Source organism: Dermacentor variabilis, chromosome 4, assembly GCF_050947875.1.
Source record: "Dermacentor variabilis isolate Ectoservices chromosome 4, ASM5094787v1, whole genome shotgun sequence".
Lineage (NCBI taxonomy): Eukaryota > Metazoa > Arthropoda > Arachnida > Ixodida > Ixodidae > Dermacentor > Dermacentor variabilis.
In genome coordinates, this window is record NC_134571.1 from 111,108,377 (window position 1) to 111,117,128 (window position 8,752).

The 8,752-nt window shown below is 42.4% G+C and overlaps 1 pseudogene; it reads right to left on the bottom strand.

The window, feature by feature from the left end:
- Positions 1-5,556: 5,556 nt before the first annotated feature.
- LOC142580604 (U2 spliceosomal RNA) lies at positions 5,557-5,729 on the bottom strand (annotated as a pseudogene).
- Between the last annotated feature and the right edge of the window lie 3,023 nt (positions 5,730-8,752).

Genomic DNA, 8,752 nt, shown 5'->3' on the forward strand with positions numbered 1-8,752 from the left:
TTGTCTACATGACGAATGGCTTTTTTGTGCAATGTGTGCAATTTGTTATTGCTAGCCTGAGATGTGTCTATCCAATCAAGGCTGCAGTAATTAATATGAGGAGCTCAGATTGCGTTATAAAGCGTCAATTTAATTTTAGTCTGCAGGATCTGTCTGAATCCACATTGCATGCCACAAGCTCTTGCCAAATTTCATGCCACGCGTTCAACATGTGCATTCCAGCTTAGGTGCTGCCAACCTGTTTGCCTCTATTACAACTTTTATTTGTTCAGAACCGAGTGTTACGCTGATATCTCGACTAATAACCTTATGCGCAGCCATAAATGTTAGGGCTTTTGTTTTGGCAACGTTAATTTCTGAGCCAATCATTCTAGTTTACGTTGAAACAATTCTGCTGGTGTAACATTTGTGGAGTGTGTGAGCTCATCGATACTAGTCGACTGGAAAGACAGACTTGTGTCGTCTGCGTAAATGATGTAAGAAGCAAGTTTGATACTGTTTATTATATCATTTATCTAAACAATAAATAGAAGCGGTCCCAGCACACTGCCCTGCGGTACACCTGAAGTAAGAATTATTACAGAAAAATGAGATTCATTAATTACTACGCATTGTTTACGATGTCTTAAGTACGCCTTAAGAAGCTCACCAGAAACTCCGTGAAATACGAAGTGTTCTAATTTTGTAGATAAAATGATATGATCAATCCTATCAAATGCTTTCGAGAAATCAGTTAAGATACCTAGTGTCAGTTTAATGTCATGAAATGCTCTAAATAATAATTATTTTTGTGTTAACAAGGCTAACTCAGTAGAAATGCCTCGAAGGAACCCTAACTGCTGTTGTGATACTACCATGTGCTTATCGCAGAAAGGAGTGATTCTCTGGCATATAATCTTCTCCAATCCCTTGGGAAAAACAGGTAACGCAGATATGGGTCGGCAATTTCAAAATAATTTATATCACCTGATTTATCTCTAAACCCTCTCTGGCACACTGTATAGCCTCTGGCATGGTACCAGTGACTAAACAAGTATTGAAAATGTCACGAAAAGTTGGCGTCACTACACCTAGAATTAATTTTATGGGTTTACTTTCAAGATCATCGATGTCCCGAGCTTTACTGTTCTTTAGTGGCATAAAAGTGGAGTAAATTTCATCACAAGTTATCGGTTCAACATATGCAGTTCGGAAGTTATGTGCTCCTAATTTCTATTTAATTTCACCACTGTGAAATATAGCAACTCCTGAGACAAGAGTGGTGAACTATTTCTTAAACCCGTCTCCAAGGTTAATCAAATTATGGCGTTTTACGTGCCAAAACCACTTTCTTATTATGAGGCACGCCGTAGTGGAAGACCCCGGAAATTTCGACCACCTGCGGTTCTTTAACGTGCACCTAAATATAAGCACACGGGTGTTTTCGCATTTCGCCCCCATCGAAATGCGGCCGCCGCGGCCGGGATTCGATCCCGCGACCTCGTGCGAAGTCCTTGCCTTCTAGTGTTTTATCATTTACTGTTAGTTGAAGTATTTGGCTGTTCCGTGTGCGAGAGCTCGAAACACTGCAGAACTTTCTCGTGGTCACCAAACGCTTTCTCTTCTTTGAGCCACTCCTGCATGTTTGTCATAAGCCTGTAGGCAAACTCTGTATATGACTCACTTTTGCCTTTCTCATTTTCCCGAAGCTCAACAGGGTCTTCTTTCCCCGCTGATTTTGCCAAGCCCGTTCCCTTGGCTGCGGTTTCGCGTATAGTAATTTGTTAAGTTCGCGTCATAAAACATTAGTCTGAATAGCTGAGCGATTGAATAATTTCTCAAAATATGTTTTTTTTATTTGACGCAAAGAGCTCTCTGAAAATATTTCTGTAATTTTTAAAAAGCAGAGAGATCATCCAAGTTCCTTGTGTTGATATACTTTGTGCATAAGCATTCCTTTATTTTAATCATATTGAAGCATTCATCGGTCATCAGAGGCGTGCGTAACTTTTTTTTATTTTTTACGGTCTTTAACCTGAAAGTAGTGTGATAACATGACTTAAAAAGGAACAAAAAGGTTTCATATGCTAGTTGAGCAGTAGTGCACTCAAATACGGAGCTCTAGTTTAGTGTGTGTATTTCGCTTTTAAGTGCTTCAAGGGTCCTAGAATTAATTTTTTTCAGAGTATAGAACTGAAGCCCGTGTACCTTTCGTTCAAGAATTACATTATTTTTCAATATCACCTAAATAGGCAAGTGATCACTTAAACCTGTAAGTGTTCTCCCGGAATAAACAAAGTGACTCACCATAGTTGTCCCAAATTAGTGTAAAAGACTTTAAAATTGCTAGGTGAGTCGTGTAAGGCTCAGTTATGATGTCTCCGCAAGAAAATGAATCAAGCAAAATTTGGAGTTCACACAAGGCGGCTGTGCTGTCGATTAGATTAATATTGTAGTCGCCACCTATAATGACATGCAGGTGATTTGAAACTGTAAAATTCAACAGCTCCTTTACAATGCTAAAAACCGGTTTAAGTGTCCGTTTGATGGGCGGTATGGTATGGTATGGAGAACTTTATTGGGTCCTGAAGGTCAACCATACGTTGACGCGGGCCGCTCCCACGTTGGGACTGTCAGGCCGAGCCCTTCAGCCACATCGCGGGCCTTCTGGACTGCCCGTAATTGGTCAGAGAGTGATTCACTGTGTAGCATTTGCCGCCACCATTCTTGTTCCTTGTCACGGTCTGTAAATGACAGAAAATAATTTCTTTTCCCTTAGGGTCAATATAACCTCACAGTCGGTGTTAATTTCAGAAAAGCCCATTTGCACAGCACATCAAAATTGCTTTGATATTAACTGTAGTATGCCACCAACACGGTGTTCGGTCCTATAAAAAAAAACTTTCGTGTCCTGGAGAATTCAAAACATCAGCTATAGACGAGTACCATGTTTCAGTAATCATAATGACTCGAAACTTGAAACGGAATTCAGTACGGACCATAATCAGATAACCGTTGATATTTAGCGCACTTTGAGCCTCGTAGTGCAGAAAGCTGAGATAACTCTTGAGGACAGCTTATATCCGTAGGCGCAGACATAAAAAAAAGACAACCAAACAAGTTCGAACGAGCCAGCCGTATTTTACCTAGAGGGAGGCTGCTGCATAGCCTATTTTTTCCCGATCCAATTCACGATCGATTCGAATCATCCTCGACGTTTACATTTTCCGCGGGTACTCTTTACCGTTCTCGATCCGTGAGAAACACCAGTTTCTGTCTCCTTTCTTTCCGATTGACACGCATTGCAACTTTTCTTTAATTTTTGGACACAAATGTTCATTAATAAAAACTTGCTGTTTCTTAGAAAGTCCCCGCTTATCTGCTCCGAACCTGATTTTCCGCACTTTTTCAAGAACAACGTCGCGTTTTGCACGGTTCTTGAATGCCACCAGAATGCTCGAGTTGCTACCAGACCTCTGGTGGGGCGCCTCTTCGGCAGCTTGGTCATTATCATTTTTCTGCCTAACAGCACTGTTTCTCACAGGAGCCCGATGGCCGATTTCAACATCGTGTTCTGTTATAGGCTCCCCAAGTGCACCCCCAACCTTGCCAAGAACGTCGATAAGGTTTTAGTTTTTCCCCTGAGGAGTTCCTTCAATCTCAATTTTTATTTCTCGAATACGGATCCTGCGCTGTGACCCGCGAGTTCTGATTTGCCAACTTCTTGAGCTGTGCAAGTTCTAGACTCATCTCTTCGTCTGCCGCTTTTAGTACGGCGTTCTTCTTTTAGTACGGCGTTCTTTTAGAACGTCGTCGTTCGTGTGCTCTAGGTTGGCCTTCAGCTCCCTGATTTCTTTACGCATCTCACGCTGAAAATCAGCCATCTCACTTTCTATGGTGCAAACCAAAGCGTTACAGGTGTGAAAAAGTTACACAAAAATTGGCAGCAGAAGCAACGGGAGAAAGTTTGCAAAAATAGTAAGTGCAACACAGTTGAAAAGTTCCAAAGACTAAAATGAGTAGAAAATAAGCGTCTGTTCCTTCCGTCGCCTCCGCTCACTAGTGACTGCCGAGGGAGCAGCGTTGACCATTTCACAGGAATAGGTGAAGGCCATGGTCACTCGCTTAAGCACATGATCCCTTACACAACGGTCTGCGCAGTCGCCTCCATCGGGCATGTATCCACAAGTTTCCGGCTGGCTACCTCGCTCTTGCTAAAAGGTGATGCTTGGCATCGTGCACCTGTGAAATGAGTAGAACGTGCAATAGTTTGTTAACGCAAATAACGGGCTTTCTTTTCTGGATCATGTAACCTGTTAATATTCATGTTTTTAATTGTTTCCCACCCCAATGCACGGTAGTTCAGATAGGAGGTGCAACAAGAATGAAATATTTGAAGCCTAACTTTAATGGGAAAAATGTGACGACCCCAAGGAAGTACACAGACGCCTTTCGACGAATTTTCTCATGGATATTCATTATGTAAGCCAACATAATGTCCTTTGTTTCACGCGTTATACACCAAATGTGTTGGTGTAAGAAAGAAGCGAGTGAATGCCAAATTTTTCTAACACCATTCGAATGCGAATTGTGACTCGAATACCAAATCGCTTATCAGATAGCCATTTAAAACGTGAGTATTTATTTCTGAAACTTAGATGCCAAGCCTGTGCGAATTAATAAAAAGAAAGACAGCCGACGTCAGCGATGGCTTCGGCTCTAAGCTCATTTACTGCGTCATCAACATTAATTCACAGCAAATATCATTATCTCACTGATGCGAAATCATCAGATGATCCATTGAGTGACAAATACGGCGTGTGCAGCAGCGAAATAGCACCTAAATTCCCATTGGCTGCAATGCCATGTCAGGTGCGTACCTCGACAGATCAGAGCCGGCGAAGGGATACATCTGCTGAGGCGCCAGGGGTGTTGCGTGAATGGAGCGCTCATGGCTGCTACGCCTCGTCACCCTCGCTCTGGCAAGCCTGTGTTACCCGCGCGTTCCTTGACCGCGCAAGCTCTCGCCTGCGTTCTAACTTCGCCTCAGTAATCGCTATAAAGAAATTATTGCGTAAAAAATAGAATAATTTCGAAAGAAAAAACGTTGCCTGTAGTGAGATGAGAAACTATCTACTCTACCATATGCTCAGGAGAAGAGTCTTATCCACTAGGCTAAACCAGCGCGAAACAGGCCAGTGCACTCTGCTTTATGGCATCGTGCTAGCTGGACCGAAATTTCCATCTCCAAGCCCGCCGTGACGAAAGAGGCGACATCAAAGTGACCGCGCTATACGAGGCAGCGTCCCCGTTAGATTATATGGCAGTCAGGCAAAGTAGCATGGCGTCACACATCAAAATGCACAGCCTCGTGCTGTCTAGGAGGCATGGGACAAGCGTCTCAACGTGCTCGCTTGCCCGCGAGCAGTTAATAACTCGAAGGACCGCTAAGCCTTGTTCAATTGGACTATAATTTGTTCGCATCACAACTCATAAATGTTTCTTAGGCGTCCTCGAATTTTACACTGAAGATGTTTATGGCTAGGGTTGCGTGTATTTATTTTACTGCGTGCGCATAAACTGTAGGCCGATCCCGGAGATAGTGCAATACCGGGTGACCCTCGGCGGAGGTTAAGCAGGCTTCTAGCACTCCGACAAATTGCAAAAGTAATTTTAATATCTTGGGCGCAAATATAACCCGTATGAGATATCAAGCTCATCAGAACAAGCACTACAATTTGACCCGCGTTCTAACAGCATGCGTGTCTACTTTCCTTCCGCTCTCCAGAGCTCGCAGTCCTTTCGAAACTTCAGGCGTGTCCAGTTTCTTCCGGTTCCTCGGGGAGGCGGTCCCGTCGTTCCCGCCAATGTATGCGAAAATCCCGGCAAATTAATTCATACCTTGGTTAAAAAATTTGTGTCACCTTGTTTCGTGTGCTAAACAGGTTCGCTGGTCAACCACATTCACGCAGTGCAATGGCTCATGATTTTTATTAGCATTGATTAACAAAAGCGCACAACTCGGGCGGGACAGCAACCTAGACACAGGCCACGCACCAACGTCTGTTTCTATGTCCCATCCAGCTTTTGAGCTTTTGTGTGTTAATCTATTGAAGAATAAATAAACTAGCCCAGCAACAAATGATATTAAGCATCGTAATTACCCTTGTTGTTGTTGCCTCAAAATGTGGTTCATACCCATTATTTGTTGTTCTTATAAATAATTTCGGCCCAAACCCACAGTGGGAGATGGACCATCAATCATGGGGGTAAAATAAAGGGACAATATGTGTGTAAATGAAAAATGTAAATTGCCAATTATAGATGTAATTCTTCAGACTTTCTGTAAGTGCATCTAAGCCCCAGTGAAGACACTTCTGAGCCTAGGACTACATAAAACCGAATTTCCAGGCCGAAGAATTATTCACTACACAGAAATGCAACAACAACAATTTTCGCAATAGAATGCCATGGAGGAAACTCTCCTGCGTGTTTGACGCCACAAGAAAAATTGTCCAGTTGAAGTTTTCAGGACAGGTACCAAATTGTAAGAGGGTCGCTTGCGCAAGGAAGAGACAAATAAAGAATATGCTAAGCGCCAAAATTACAAATTCCGAATTAGTTTACCAGGGTGTTCGATTGGATTCAGTTAGAAAACTCCGAACTGCCAAGCAAATATTTTCTGTCTCTGAAATGTGTTTGTTTCTTTTGGTTGTCTGCCCCTTCCTTGAAATAATAACGTTCTCTCATTACGAAGAGCAGAATAAGAACCAAGTGGTATAGAGCATCTTTGAAGGGGGAAAGGAGTTTGGTAGTAAAACACATGTAACTTCAGTAATTTATAAAGAAATATATTTATTATACCATTTGAAATATAACTACAATTGTGTGGTAGTAAAAAAGGAATAGTGCGAATTAAGTAACGCTTTTTTCTTTGTTATGTGCGCATGTTCTTTTCTGTACGAAATATCAATGCATATTGTGGAATTAGGGCAAGGTACGTGGGCAGATTTTAGTACTCTGAGACTTTAACACTCTCAAATACTTCCTCTAAAGGTGATCTATACATTTTTCTATAAAATACATAGCTTAATCGAACCTTTACATTATACTGGTTTGACCAAATGATTTTGCTAAGCATTTTTGGTTGGCGGCGATCAACATTTTTTTAAAATGTAAGACAGTGACGTCTTTTTGTTCCCATCGCTCAGCAGGACAGAGAGGCCAAGCACCCACACGCTCGACGTGATTGTAGCATGGCCTTTCAGATGACCTTAAAATGTGAGGTGCCCTTACACTATTTTCAAAATTCATTTTTTTTTGTAAATGTATACTTACGGCGGAAATGAGGAAGGCAGTTACTTTGTTAAACGATTCATGCTTTGAAGGCTCGGTGGCTCGTTCTGAAGCTCGAAAAATGAAACAGTTGCTGATGCCAAAGCTTTAATGCAGTTGCTGTGAATATTGAAATTAGCAAAATGACGCAATTCTACTTACGCGATTTGAGTGGTTTCATTCTCTCTATACCATCGCAGTACTACTACATAGGGCGCAGAATAATTGGGAATAGTGTGAGCTACAGTGCAAATGAGTATAAATTGCGCGGCGTCGTTGTTGGGACGTCGTGGTTGGGAATGTCGTTGTCGATTCTTTATTCGTCGTCTTCAACCAACCTTTCAACCAACTATTCGCGGCGCATATTATATTGCAGGTAGGGACCATGTTTGAAGCTTACCATCATCATTGTCATGTACGCCCCCTTTTGTCCTTTGACGCTGCTTTCACGACCACAAGTGCAACGCACGAAAGCACACTGCAGTTTTGTCAAGAACAATGTTTATGTGATGCAAATAACATAATACATCTCCGGTAGAGTATAGCATGTTACTGCTTCAGAAATACATGCGCAGATACAGTGCGAACTTGGGCCGATTGGCACATGCTGCATAATATGCGAGTAGCGGCGCAAGACACTGGTCATAAGAAGGAGACCGACAAAACGCTTCGTCTACCTCCGCATAATGTTCTGTCTCTTACGCTGTTATTTTTTTTATCTGCAACTTGCGCACATGCCACTGTTCTCAGAGCCTGTATGCAGCCCATAGCTATCCCGTAATTGCCAAGGGCTGTAGCGCCATCCTCAGTGGTTAGCGCGTTCGACTCCCATATGCATGCTTCACTGGCATGGGCGTTTAAATCCCAGTCGTGGAAAGCTTTCATTTTTCTCAGGCAATGTGGCGAGGCTGACGCTGGGAATGGCTGGGTAACCTAACGACACCAAGAAATCACCATTCTGTGTTGTCGATCACGTCGTCACCAGCCTCACAGAAGAAACGGAAGGAACAGACTGACAAAGCCAACCCAGGTTTGAGCTCTTGCTTGCTGTTACAGCAAAAAAAAGGAAAGCTTACTATCAGAGACACACAATAAGTTTTATAGACACGATTAATATTAGCGATTCAACACTGCCCAAATAGCCTCTAAACGTTTTAAAGCCTTCTTGCAAACAAGCTTTTCAACGAATTGTTACAGTATGGAATAGACCTTTTGAAATGCCCTCAATAAAGGTCGGCGAAAAAAAATCGCAAGTTGCCTAAAAAAAAAAAAAAAGGACCCACTGCTGATGTACTTGTGTGCCGTAAGCACACGAAAAAAGGGCCAGTTGCAAATAAAACATCTCGGGTCGTAATATAAAAGGCAATGACGCTACGCGAGTAGAGACCCCAAAAACAATAAAGGACAGACTACAAGCATAGTATTTAAAATACTCTGC